Here is a 13,017-nt window from a genome sequence, read left to right as displayed (position 1 = left end):
TGCTACTCCCTTACCGTGCTACTCACCATGTTACTCACTTGCTCAAAATCTTCCAGGGCTCCCCAGTGCTTATTGACTTTAAGAATAGGCTAACCTGCATATGGCAGTGCCAGATTCAGGGAGTAAAGAGAAAGAGAACAGCTAATGGACATATGAGACCCTGAGGTCTTGATCTCATGAACAGGGCAGGACAAGAACCATGTGCAATGCTTACATTTAACAGTGAGGAGAGAAATGGGGACCAGGAGAGACTGGAGTGGTCAGAAAACTATGAAGATAGCCAAGAGGTGAGGCTTTTTCACAGGAGGAGGAGTCATCCATTCGACTTGGGTAGGTGTGATGTAAAAGCAGTGACAGTCATTTACAAATTCCGAGATTGTCTCTCCTTGCTCTTGCCCTCTTTGTCCCTGGTTTGTCTCCCCTCCCCTTTACCCTTGCCTCTTCTGATTCCTTGCTAAACCCCACCTCCCCCAGGTTCAGCTGCTTGCCCTCCAAGCGCCATTCCTAATATACCTGACAGAATATTCCAATAGCCACCTAAGACAATAATCAGGCAAGTAATCAGAAATGCCCATCCCAGGCTTGTTCACAAAAGTCAAATCTGGAAGCAAACTCGATATCTATCAAGAAGTTAAATGATTTATAGAGCATCCGAGCTACCCTGGTGTTCTAGTGGGAACCAAGGAAGTTTCATCAGGAGTCCCGGGTCAGATACATTGTTTAAAAGGTGGACTCCCCAATACATTTATAAAATTCGAGAATACTTCCAAGCTTACTCATTTCTCTAGCCTTTCCTCCTAAAAGTAACCTTACTTTGGGGAACGTGTAAGCCCCCTTTTGTGAAGGGGTGGATATGCGATGGCATATCCACGGTTTAGAATTCCACTTTAGTTTCCTGTTGACATGGCTTCTTTAAGAAAACCTTTGCTCATGTTTTTATTTACACGTGGCAGCCTCGATCTTTCACTTTCTATAGCAGGTGGGACAGCTGGGGAGAGCCACCAGCACCACTGCTGAGAGGACACAAGTGCCACCTTAGGAAGGATAGCCCAGCCTGTGTCTGCTGTCATCTGAAAGTCCTATGTGAGAAGAAAAACTATAAAATCAAGATCATACTGGAGATGTTTGGGTCTCTGACCCAAGGCAGTTGAAGTCCAGGCATTGCCTTAGAGTTCTCGTGAATTTCTGCTATCAAGGACTTACTACTGAAATCACTTACTACAAAGCAGAACCCACGTGAAACCCAGAGCGACAGAGGCATTGTGGACACCTGGGTTCTTTGTCATTGTCACCCTGGCTTTTGGTGGCTTCTTTTAAGAGAACAGGTGGTTTAAAAAGAATAAATGAAGGAGTTCAGTCCTGGAGTCTGCCCAGCATCCTGCTTTCAGCCTTAGGTGTTGCTCTGGCCCACGGTGGGTGGAGCGGGGCATGGGGGAAGCGGAGAAGTTTCACTACATGTACCGTTGTGACCTGGACATCACTGTGCAGTTTAACAGAGGAAGTTTGGAAGGGAAGAGAGAACAAAAGAGTTATAAAGCTGTTCTAGAAGACCCAGTGTGGAAGTTTTCAGGACTGTACCAAAAAACATGTTCTGACCTCTATGTTACTTGCCAAGTTTTTGCAGAAGGGAAGCCTCTGGCCTTGCCAGTGAGACCCTCCTACAAGGCATTTAGTATGAGATGGAACTGGAATGAATGGCTAAATCTGCCTGTGAAATACCCTGACTGGCCCAGGAATGCCCAAGTGGCCCTGACTATTTGGGATGTGTTGGGCCAGGAAAGGCAGTGTCTGTGGGAGGACCAACCATTTCACGGTTTGGAAAATACGGCATGTTTTGCCAGGGGATGCATGACTTGAAAGTCTGGCCTAACGTGGAAGCAGATGGATCAGAACCCACAAAAACTGCTGGCAGAACAAGCAGTGCTCTCTCAGAAGATCAGGTGAGCAGCCTTGCCAAGTTACCTCTAACATCAACAGCAGATAAGCAAATAATGTTGGGTTTGATTTCCGGTTTCTGCAATGTGGAAGACTAAGATAAACTGAAAATCCTCCCACAACAAACAGCTAAAAGTATGAAGTAGCAGTAAAATAGGTAAAACAATTTAGGAAGGTAAGCCTTGCCAAAGATGGGTTTGCAATCTACAATTACAAACCAATGAAAGCTAAAGTCAATAATCATGACAAACAACTGGAATATATCCACCAGAAATTCAGATAATGGGATATTGAAAATTAAAAAAAACTATTTAAAAATAAAACAATAATATAAAAACATAAATCAAAGAATAAAACACAAAAAAGAGAAAGATTATTTACTACTATAGCTATATAATGAAACTTAATACTGGTTAGAGTAATTCTTCATCTTTTTTTCTCCTTTCTTCAAACTCAAGTGTTTGTTTGTTTTTTTAAATAAATCTATTTATTTATTTTTGGCTGTGTTGGGTCTTCGATGCTGTGCACAGGCTTTCTCTAGTTGCGGCGAGCGGGAGCTACTCTTGGTTGCGGTGCGCGGGCTTCTCATTGCTGTGGCTTCTCTTGTTGCAGAGCACAGGCTCTAGGCGTGCAGGCTCAGTAGTTGTGGCACGTGGGCTCAGTAGTTGTGGCACGTGGGCTCAGTAGTTGTGGCTTGCGGGCTTTAGGGCACAGGCTCAGTAGTTGTGGTGCACAGGCTTAGTTGCTCTGCGGCATGTGGGATCTTCCCGGACCAGGGCTCGAACCCGCGTCCCCTGCATTGCCAGGTAGATTCTTAACCACTGTGCAACTAGGGAAGTCCAAACTCAAGTGGTTTTATAAGCCGGATTTACAAAGCTGCTGAGATCAATATGACCATGACAGAAAAACCAGAGAAGGAAAGTGAAAGAAAGGAATATTACAGACGGTTCTCACTTATAAATATAGATGCAAAATTTCAGCTGAAAATTAGCAAACTGAACCAAGCAGTTAAAAAATACATCATGCCCAGGGACTTCCCTGGTGGTCCAGTGGTTAAGAATCCACTTTTCAATGCAGGGGATGCAGGTTTGATTGCTGGTGGGGGAACTAAGATCCCACGTGCGGTGGGGCAACTAAGCCCGGACGCAGCAACAAGAGAGAAGCCTGCGCGCCGCAATGAAGAGCCCGCATGCCCCAACGAAAGATCCTGCATGACGCAACTAAGACCCAATGCAGCCAAAACTTAAATAAATAAATAGATATAAAAAAATACATCATGCCGAAACAGGATTTATTCCAAGAATGTAAGAACAGTTTAACACAGAATATCTATCAGTGTACATTATTACTGCATTATTGAGTGTTTCAGGGGTCCCCCAAGATGAGATGATGGAATCACAGGGCTCAGAGGCAGTTGTAATCACAGCTAAGATTTATTATAAACAACACAGTAAGAATATACAACTAGATGGTTCAGTAAGGGAAAAAGATATAGGTGAGGTCTGGAGAAATCAATACACAGGCTTCCTATGCTTCCCCTTCCCAGCCCAGGAAGAGACACACTTGAGTGTGCTTCTTTCTCCAGGAAGAAAAATGAAGCCTTTTGGAAAAGCCCATTTGAGACTCAGAAATTAGGGTTTTTGCTGGGGGTCTGGTCACACAGGCATTCTCTGCCCTCAAGTACCAAAATTCTAGCCTCCGAGAAAGAAATCAGGTGCTCACCATAAATCACAATATGCAAACAACCTAGCCACAGTGAAACATCTATACCAGTTAGAGAATGTTTCAGCAGTCAAGTTCTCACACCTTAGCGGGAGCCCATCGTTGCAAGCAGGTCCTTCTAAAGATAGCAGCTTCAAGCCTGCTATGTTAACTATCTCCTGCACATTAAATTAAAGGAGAAAAGTAACATATGGTCAAAAGAATCCCCAATCTTACCAACTTTTTGGTAAGTTTCAACAAACATTCATCATACAAAGTTTTGGTAAAATAAAATAGGACTGTCTTAACCCGATATAAGAAATATACCAAGAAACAACATCTTACCAAATGGTTAAATGTAAGAAACATTCTCATAAAGTCAGGAACAAAATAAGAATGCTTCTACTACTGCTCCGATTAGACACTGTACCAGAGTTTCTTGCACTAGCCTGTACAAGAAAACAGTATATGTAGAGCTAAGAAATAAAAATTATTTACAGATGAAAATCACATAGAAAAGTCAGAACTATTAGATAAACTGTTAAAATAATGAGTTGAGGGCTTCTCTGGTGACGCAGTGGTTGAAAGTCCACCTGCCGATGCAGGGGACGTGGGTTCGTGCCCCGATCCGGGAAGATCCCACATGCCGCGGAGCGGCTGGGCCCGTGAGCCATGGCCGCTGAGCCTGCGCGTCCGGAGCCTGTGCTCCGCGACGTGAGAGGCCACAACAGTGAAAGGCCCGGGTACCGCAAAAAAAAAAAAATAAATAATAATAATAATAGTAATAATAATAATGAGTTGAGAAATGTTGTTAGATACAAGATTAATAAACAGAAATCAGTTATTATTCCAACATTCCTATTATTCCCTTTTTACCAATCTAAAAATACAGTCTTTAAAAGATATTTTCACTAGCAACAAAGACTACATGAAAATTAGGAATAAACCAAACAGAAAAGGTATAGATCTTCATCTTGGAAATCCAACAATATCCCGCCTAGAATTGTGCACTAAAGAAACTCACTTTGGGCGTAAGGTGATACATACAAGTATATTCACTTCAGCCTTGATAATAGCACAAAAAATCGAGCTTGTTGGGAGAATAAATAATAAACTGATTACTCATACACCGGGATACTATACAACAGTTTAAATGAAAGCATTTGAGCCATGTAGATTAACATGGATAATCTCAGAGACAGAATTAAGTTTCAAAAAGCAAATTGAAATGAAGGAGTGGGGGAAGTCTTTCCAAATATTTGTGACTTTTTTCATCTTTTTAAAAAAGTGTGAAACAAATAAGGCAAACTGTTAACATATGTTCAGTTTTGACAGTGAATACATGGATGTCTATTACATTATTCTGCATAATTTTGTTTTGGTTCAAAATAAAAATCTAAATACATACATACATAATTTTAAAACTCAGACATTTAACTTGCCAGGACTTGGAATACAATAAATCTATAGTCAGTGAAGGAAAAAAAAAAAGAATAAATGAAGAGTGGTCTTGGGAGCCTTTGCTCCTATTGTTTGTGCGGGCGTAGATATAGATTCTGGCTTCTGCTGGATAGTGAGAATATTCTTTTAGAGGATGCCTCTAGTTGGGTTGACAGGTGACAAATATATATCTCAACATTCATATTTTGAGCTTCATGCAATCAGGTGAGTGAAATACTGCAGCAAATCTTCTCCCTTTGCCTGATTGTATCTGTGTAAAGTTTGGAATAGAATAATGTACAAATTTTAATGAAAATAATTATGGATACCACCCATATGCCATTTTTTTTCTGTAGTGCTGGGCTTCACAAAGTTTTAATGGGTGTTGCTTTATAGAAACCACTTTTATAAATAGGAGTATAGTTGCTTTACAATGTGTTAGTTTCTGCTGCAGAGCAAAGTGAATCAGTTATACGTATACATATATCCACTCTTTTTTAGATTTCCTTCCCATTTGGTCACCACAGATCATTGAGTAGAGTTCCCTGTGCTAAACAGTAAGTTCTCATTAGTTATCTATTTTATATATAGTAGTGTATATATGTCAATCCCAATCTCCCAGTTCGTCCCACCCCCGCTTCCCCCCTTGGTAACCATAAGTTTGTTCTCTACATCTATGACTCTATTTCTGCTTTGCCAATAAGTTCATCTGTACCATTTTTCTAGATTTCACATATAAGCAATACTATACGATATTTCTTTTTCTACTTCTGACTTACTTCACTCTGAATGACAATCTCTAGGTCCACCCACGTCTCTGCAAATGACACTATTTTGTTCATTTTTATGGCTGAGTAATATTCCATTGTATATATGTACCACATCTTCTTTATCCATTACTCTGTTGATGGACATTTAGGTTGCTTCCATGTCCTGGTTATTGTAAATAGCACTGCAATGAACATCGGGGTGCATGCATCCTTTCGAATTATGGTTTTCTCTGGAAATATGCCTAGGAGTGGGATTGCTGGGTCATATGGTAGGTCTATTTTTAGTTTTTTAAGGAACCTTCATATTGTTCTCCATAGTGGCTGTACCAGTTTACATTCCCACCAACAGTGTAGGAGGGTTACGTTTTCTCCACACCCTCTCCAGCATTTATTGTTTGTAGATTTTTTGATGATGGCCATTCTGACTGGTGTGAGGTGATACCTCATTGTAGTTTTGATTTGCATTTCTCTAATAATTAACAATGTTGAGCATCTTTTCATGTTCCTCTTGGCTATCTGTATGTTTTCTTTGGAGAAATGTCTATTTAGATCTTCCTCCCATTTTTTGATTGGGTTATTTGGTTTTTTTGATATTGAGCTGCATGAGCTGTTTGTATATTTTGGAGATTAATCCCTTGTCAGTTGCTTCATTTGCTAATATTTTCTCCCATTCTGAGGGCTGTCTTTTTGTTTTGTTTATGGTTTCCTTTGCTGTGCAAAAGCTTTTAAGTTTAATTAGATCCCATTTGTTTATTTTTGTTTTTATTTTCATTACTCTGGGAGGTGGATCAGAAAAGATCTTGCTGCGGTTTATGTCAAAGAGTGTTCTGCCTATGTTTTCCTCTAAGAGTTTTATAGTGTCTGGCCTTCCATTTAGGTCTTTAATCCATTTTGAGTTTATTTTTGTGTATGGTGTTAGGTAGTGTTCTAATTTCATTCTTTTACATGTAGCTGTCCAGTTTTCCCAGCACCACTTATTGAAGAGACTGTTTTTTCTCCATTGTATATTCATGCCCCCTTTGTCATGTATTACGTGACCATAGGTGTGTGGGTTTATCTCTGGGCTTTCTATCCTGTTCCATTGATCTATATTTCTGTTTTTGTGCCAGTACCATACTGTCTTCATTACTGTAGCTTTGTAGTATAGTCTGAAGTCAGGGAACCTGATTCCTCCAGCTCTGTTTTTCTTTCTCAAGATTGCTTTGGCTATTTGGGGTCTTTTGTGTTTCCATATAAATTGTAAAATTTTTTGTTCTAATTCTGTGAGAAATGCCATTGATAATTTGATAGGGATTGCATTGAATCTGTAGATTGCTTTTGGTAGAAACCACTTTCAGTAGTGAAAGTCCTTGACAACAGAAGTATCTGGGGACTCAAAGCAGTGCCCAAATTTCAACTGCCTTGGCCCAGGAATAAAAGAACTTCACCAGCCTGGAAGCTGATAAGACCCAAGTGCTAGCAGCTTCCTTTGGTTCTTGCTTATTTTCTAGCACTTCCAGTGGTCTTATCTATGGATTACTTTATGTCCATAATAATGAACCTCTATGGTCAGTTCACAGTCTTTAGGCAGGGGCCACGGGCTGAGGGCCTATTGTATGTCTCCCTCTCATGTTTCCCCTCAAACTCATGATATGAATGAGATCTGGGTAAATTACACATTAAGAAGATTATGATTAATGACACTGAGATGATAACTGTACTGGGAAGAACAGCTGGGATGTTCTAGATGGTAATACTGGACCAAACCCTGATCCTGTTATTCATCATAGAAAAACTCCCTTCACACAGCATGGAACATGGGGTTCTAAGCCTCTTGGTGTTCCAGTGAGCTAGGGTTGCCAAGAGCACTCATTTGCAAATGTTCTTAGATTCCTACTGTCATACTTCATTTGATCCCACTTCCTATTCTGAAGAGATTATTTTTGATGATTTGACTTAGGTCGAAAACCTTTGTTTATTGATGCTATCTTGTATTTCAACCTTGGCCTCTATAATTCTTTTGTTTCTAAGACCAGCAAGTTTCTAAAAGCCAAATTTGAAAAGTGTATAATTACCTTATAGTGAATACTAATATGAGAATAATTTTTTATTCTTGATATAATGAAGTAACTTATTTTGCTCTGGTTAATTTTAACCATTAAACCGTATCAGATGGGTGCAGTCCAAAGGCTTGGACACTAGTCCTGGTGGTCACTAACTAGTGGGGTAAATTTGAGTGACCTTGGACATATCATTTAATCTCTCTGGTCTAGTTTCCTCATCTGGAAAATGAAAGGGTTGGGTCAGATGACCTGTAATAGTTACTCCAACTGCAATAGTCTATGTTTGTTTAATACAGGCTCTATCCAGTCTCCAAGTCTGTAATTAAAGTATGATTACATGCTTTTATATGAGATGAGAAGGAGAATCTTCACAGGACTTTTAGCATACCTGCCAGAAGGAATCATTCATTATCATTTTGCTTTACTGATATTTACTTCTCACTTCCTAAACTACTCTACAAATAAAATATAAAAATCCAGGGGCTTCCCTGGTGGCGCAGTGGTTGAGAGTCCGCCTGCCGATGCAGGGGACGCGGGTTCGTTCCCCGGTCCGGGAGGATCCCACATGCCGCGGAGCAGCTGGGCCTGTGAGCCATGGCCGCTGAGCGCGTCCGGAGCCTGTGCTCCGCAACGGGAGAGGCCACAACAGTGAGAGGCCCGTGTACAGCAAAAAAAAAAAAAAAAAAAAAAAAAAAAATCCAGGAACTCAGTATAGGAAAATGATGCATGTAAATGTATTTCACATCCTTGTCTTTAACATGTTTTTAATTGCTGCATCTTTATGCAATGGTCATTAAATAATTTGCCTATGTCATTCTAAATTCTGAGTGACGACTGTTGTCTGTGTTGAACTCCAGGTCCAGTGCCTGAAACAAAATAGGTCACATTGAGAGCCTGCAGTTTGGGGAACGTGATAACAGCAAGGCCCTCATTTTCACATTGTACATAATTATAGGAAGACACAATGAGGTTTTTCTGTGGCATTTAAAAAAATTGTAGGGTCTGTATGTCTGAACTTTTAAAAAATACATACTTCAATTTTTAGAACAGTTTTTGGTTCACAGTAAAATTGAGGTACAGGGAGTTCCCATATACCTTCTGACCCTACACATGCATAGCCTCCTCCATTATCAACATCCCTGACCAGGGTGGTACATTTGTTACTATTGATAAACCTACATTGACACATCATAATCACTCAAAGATCATAGTTTACCTTGGGGTTCACTCTTGGTGTTGTACATTTTATGGGTTTGAACAAATGTGTAATGACATGTGTCCACCATTATAGTGTCATGCAGGGTCATTTCACTGCTCTAAAAATCCTATGTGCTCTGCTATTCATCCCTACTTCCTCCTAACCCCTGCAACCATTGATCGATTTGCTCTCTCCATAGTTCTGACTTTTCCAGAATGTCATATATTTGGAATCATACGGTATTTCATCTTTTCAGAGCGGCTTCTTTCACATAGTAATATGCATTTTAAGTTTTCTCTATGTCTTCTCATGGCTTGATGGCTCATTTCTTTTTTTTTTTTTTTTTAAGATTATTTATTTATTTTTGGCTGTGTTGGGTCTTCGTTTCTGTGCGAGGGCTTTCTCTAGTTGCGGCGAGGGGGGGGGGCCACTCTTCATCGTGGTGCACGGGCCTCTCACTGCCGCGGCCTCTCTTGTTGCGGAGCACAGGCTCCAGATGCGTAGGCTCAGTAGTTGTGGCTCACGGGCCCAGTCGCTCTGTGGCATGTGGGATCTTCCCAGACCAGGGCTCGAACCCGTGTCCCCTGCATTGGCAGGCAGATTCTCAACCACTGTGCCACCAGGGAAGCCCCAATGGCTCTTCTTTTTAGCACTGAATTATATTCCATTGCCGGGTTGTACCACAGGTTTTTTTTTGTTTTGTTTTGTTTTATTTTGGTCCAGTCACTTACTGAAGGACATCTTGGTTGCTTCCAAGTTTTGACAATTATGAATAAAGCTGTTATAAACATCTACGTGCAGGTTTTTGTGCGGACATAGCTTTCAACTCCTTTGGGTTGAAAAAAAAGTGATTACTGAATTATATGGTAAGATTATTTTAGTTTTGTAAGAAACCACCAAAACTGTTTTCCAAAGTGGCCGTCCCATTTTGCATTCCTACTATTTTTGCATTCCCATCTCAAGCAACAATCACTGTTAATTGTTTTTAGCAAACTTCCGGAGTCCCACTGAGTTTGGAATGCCTTAGGGGTTAATCAGCGCTGGATTTAGGGAGGTGACAACCAGCCCTGTAGATTAGAGTGGAGGAGGGAGGTGTTCAGGAGGCTTGTAAATGTCCTGTGTGTGTGTGTGTGTGTGTGTGTGTGTGTGTGAAGAATTATGTCTGTAAGGATGTCATAGATTAGAGAAAAAAAAAGTGTTTTGAGGATGAATGTGTGAATACACTGTCTCCACTTGGATGGACTGTGTTACTTATGGACACAATTCTATAGCAGTATTTGATTCTCAGAGCAATCAAATTCTTTTTCTTTTTCTTTTTTTTTTGCTGAATTTCTATTTCTTGCCACAGGGTGGCATCTGATTTTCATTAATATCCGAGACACACTTCATCTCTCACCACTCGAACTGGAAGCCCACATCTGTCTCAGCCTCTGGATGCTTAGAGTACCACAATTTTTTCAAATGGCAGCATTTCCAAAGGATATTGCATTACCTTGGGTTCCTCTAGGAGTCTTGAACTAAATCTTTGTATCTGTAACTCAGATCTGTATCAAGGCATGCTCATGCATTTTACATTTTTTTAATTGATCATTGCGTTGCAGATCCTTCATAGTTTGGGAGCTTTTCCCTTGTGTTTCTTTGCCTTACACCCAAGAGTGGAGGCATGAATTATTTTGACATATGCTTATTATATGCCACGTGCTATTTTGCTTGGGAGTGAGAGAGTACAGAGAAGCCTTTACTCAAACATCTAGGTTTCAAGCTGGGTCTATACAAGATATATGCATGAAACGACCCTGAAGGAAAATTTCCCAAGGCAAATTGGCTAAGTTGAAGACCATTTGTATGAGTAAGGTCTCTAGATCATTAAGGGAAGGGATCAAGTCTGATTGGGTTCACCATTGTGTTTCTAGCACCTTGCACAGTACCTGCAGGGGTCATGACTCAGCTGAAAACTGTGGACTTTGGGGCCCTGAGACCTGGGTTCAAAAGCCCGCTTGCTAGCAGTAGGACCTTGGACGAGTCACTAAGATGGTTTGTGCTCTACTTTTCCTCTCTGTTATGTGAGGATGATAATTAAAACCTCAAAAGACTGTTGTAAAGATTGAGTGAATAATATAAATGAAACCAACTGCCAGTGGGTATTAGGGCCCTGCGTTTCTTCTCTTTTCAAACATGTAAAATTATCTTGAGCTGGATGTCGCAAGGATTTGGCCCAGAGACACCATTCCCGCGTTCCCGTGTGCAAAACTGTTGTGTCCATTAAGCACTATAGATTCAGTGCCTTAGGAGTACCAGCTTTACAGGGAACAGTGGGAATGTTTGGAAACCAAAAAGAAATGTACTGATTTCAAAATATGAAAAGAAAACTGAAAAATCAAAATTAATGAACGTTTAATTAAATGTCTATTAAACATTATATCAGTTAGTTAACTGCTTCTAGCTCTTATATAGCCACGTAGAAATTATATTTAACGTGGGATGTGAGTAAATTAAAGCTTTTCGATTTGATGTGGGATGAAGGCTTAGGGACACAGGCCTATAAAGTTCTTAAAACAGTTCCACTCCTATGGCTGGTGCAGTCATGGAATCCTTAAGGATGAGCTGGCTTGCCGTGCCAAATGAGGCAGGGCCTGGGGGCTTATCAGTCCTCCTGACCTGTTACTTTCCTTCAACAGCTAGATCAGTAGTTGTGGTGAGCTGACAGAGGGTGAGCCTGACAGAGGATGAAGAATGGATTGGAAAAAGGGTTCTGTGGATTCTTTCTCATTAGTGGATACTCTTTGGCTTCTCAGTAATAAGGAAATAAACAACTTAAATTTGACTTATACTTTATTTTAAAAATCTAGCCATATCCATTGATCTTTTCAAGTTGCAGTGAGAGCCCCAGAAAAAGAAAAACTCTTGGTGTATGTTGGTGATACGAGAGGACACTCATATTACAATCTATTTCTTCTTATTTACTAAATGCACACTTTATGTAAGAACATCCTCCCCTTGGGTTGAGCTATGGCACTACCTTCTCCTTCTGTAAAGGTGGGGAGTGCTGGATGAAGCTGGGAGATAAGCAGAAGCATCTGTATGCTATAGAAAGAGGAGGCAATGGTTCGTCAGGAGCTTGGAGCTCCCAGGACTGGTTTTGATACCCAGCAATTAAGTTCAAGCTTACGTCTCCCAGAGTCACTGCATTAAAGCACAGGGAATTTTAGGAACCCAGGAGAGTGACTGCTAGACTGCTTAGACTGCTCACCTGACAAAACCTCCACTACATGCCAGTAAGGATTTAGTTGTCAGAGAAATTGGTGTGTGGCAAGAGGGGTGGATTAGCTTCTTCGCAAAAGGAGACTTCAGTTTGTAGAAGAAGCCACACTGGTTTGCGTTATAGAGGATGCCTGTATTCCTAGGCATCTGTTATGCTCTGTGATTGATAAGATTTTCATCCATTGTTTTTCCAGAAAGTTACTGAGCAAAGCGAGGAACTCCATCCTAGAAGGGCAAAGGCAGAGTTGTCTGTGATTTTTTGAAAGACTACTGAACCTGAGACACAGCTCGGGAAAGTGGGGCCTGAGGAAATGTGACCAGGATGTGCAAACTGATGGGCAGAGCACCTGAGCTAACTGTGGAGGAGGAGGGAGCCAGAACAAGGTGCACAAAGTTTACCTGGTGTGTTGAACAGGTGTCATCTCTGTCATACATCACTAAGCACCAGGCTGAGACAAAGACGACTTCTTCCTTCTCATGGTGTTGCTGTTTGCACTTGACATTAGGACTGGCAAGATGAGAGGAGGGATGTGGCCGTGATCCAGCTCAAAGGGGCTCAGGACCCAGTGACTTTTAGCTGTGAGCACAGTCTAAGAAAGGGTAAGTCCTGGTGCAACCAGGCACCCGAGCCCTGTCTCCTGGTGTCCTCTTCATTAAGGCGGAGAATGTG

Source organism: Monodon monoceros, unplaced genomic scaffold, assembly GCF_005190385.1.
Source record: "Monodon monoceros isolate NGI ecotype Baffin Bay Population unplaced genomic scaffold, NGI_Narwhal_1 Super_Scaffold_5, whole genome shotgun sequence".
In the NCBI taxonomy this organism is placed as follows: Eukaryota; Metazoa; Chordata; class Mammalia; order Artiodactyla; family Monodontidae; genus Monodon; species Monodon monoceros.
The sequence above is the reverse complement of the archived record's forward strand: the minus strand, read 5'-3'. Positions refer to the sequence as shown.